We start from the raw sequence: 1,886 nt of genomic DNA, 5'->3' as shown, positions 1-1,886 counted from the left end.
TCTTCCACTGCTCTCTTCTCTGGCAAAGATGCTAATGCTGAGAGGGGGGAGAACGCACACTCAGAGGAAAGAGAATTAGCTCAGAAATGACCCTCAGGGATTCTGCTACAGCAACTGAGAGCCTGACTGTGCCCCCAATATGGTGGTGTTGGACAATGAGTAGAGGCAGAGTCCCAGCTCATACCTGGCTCTGGTTCTAACCTCTCCATCTCCAGCCCCACCTCCTACCAAGGTGAGAGCTGCCAGCACACCCTGAGGGAGGAAGTGACTCATGCTCACTTCAGATCCAGATTCCCATCAAGGCCACTGGGCACATGCAGACTGTATAGGGATGCTCCCACACAAGGACACCCCTTCAAGACTGGACTAAGTAACTGTTTCACCTAATTTCATACGGACAGAGCAGTTAAGCAAAATGAGAGGGCACAGAAATTTGTTTCAAATGAAAGAACCAGAAAAAAAAATCCCTGAAAAGAACAACTAATGAAACAGTGAGAAATAACTTACCAGATAAAGAATTCAATGCATTAGTAATAAGAATGTTAACTGGATTAGAGAAAAAATAAATGAACACAGTGATCATTTTAACAAGAAACTAGAAAATATAATAAAAAGAATCAGACTTGAAGAATACAATAACTGAAATGAAAAATATACTAGAAGGAATTAACAGCAAACTAGATGTTGCAAAAGAACACACAAGTGATCTGGAAGACAGAATAATGGAAATCACCCAGTCAGAACAGCAAAAAGAAAAACAAATGTAAAAAATGAAAACAGTTTGAGGGACCTCTTGGGTAACATCAAGTATACCAACATCTGCATCATAGGGGTCCCAGAAGGAGAAGAAAGAGAGAAAGGTGTCAGAAATTAATTTGATGAAATTATGGTTGAAAACTTCCTGAACCTGAAAAAGGAAACAGATATCCAGGAACACGAAACACAGAGTGCCAAACAGGATGGACCCAAAGAGACCCACACCAAGACATGCCATAATTAAAATGGCAAAAGTTAAAGAGAGATTCCTAAATGTTGCAAGAGAAAAACAGAGACACATAGAACAGAACTCATATAAGTCTATCCATAGATTTTTCTGCAGAAATTTGCAAGTCAGAAGGGAGTGTCATGATATATTTAAAGTTCTGAAAAGGCAAAATCTACAACCTAGAATAATCTACCCAGCAAAATTATCATTCAGAATTGAAGGAGGGATAAAGAGCTTCTCTGACAAGCAAGAAGTAAAAGATTTCATCATATTCAAATGACTTTAGGGGGCTTCCCTGGTGGCGCAGTGGTTGAGAGTCTGCCTGCCGATGCAGGGGATGCGGGTTCGTGCCCCGGTCCAGGAGGATCCCACGTGCAGCGGAGCAGCTGGGCCCGTGAGCCATGGCTGATGAGCCTGTGCGTCCAGGGCTGGTGCTCCGCAATGGGAGAGGCCGCAGCGGTGAGGGGCCCACGTACTGCAAAAAAAAAAAAAAAAAAAAAAAAGACTTTAGAAGTATTGAAGGGTCTTCTTTACGTGGAAAAGAAAATGTTACAACAAGAAGTAAGAAATAGTAGAAAGGAAAAATTGCAATGGTAAAAAAATGATAGAATAAAGGCTGCAAATCAGTCATGTAAGTAAGCTATTACAAAGATTAAGAGATGAAAAATTATAAAATTAACTACAACTACAATAAACAGTGGAGAAATGAACATGAAGATATAAAATACAACATTAAAAACACAAAATATGGGAGAGGTGAGTAAAATGAAGATCATTTAGAAAGTGTTTGAACTTAAATAATTATGAGTTTTAAAAAAGGAGATATAGGTCAGGTACGAACCCCTTGGCAAGCACAAATCAAAAACCTACAATAGATACACAAGAACTAAAAGAGAAAGGA

The sequence above is a fragment of the Hyperoodon ampullatus genome (assembly GCF_949752795.1).
Source record: "Hyperoodon ampullatus genome assembly, chromosome: X".
In the NCBI taxonomy this organism is placed as follows: Eukaryota; Metazoa; Chordata; class Mammalia; order Artiodactyla; family Ziphiidae; genus Hyperoodon; species Hyperoodon ampullatus.
This window is presented reverse-complemented; position numbering follows the sequence as displayed.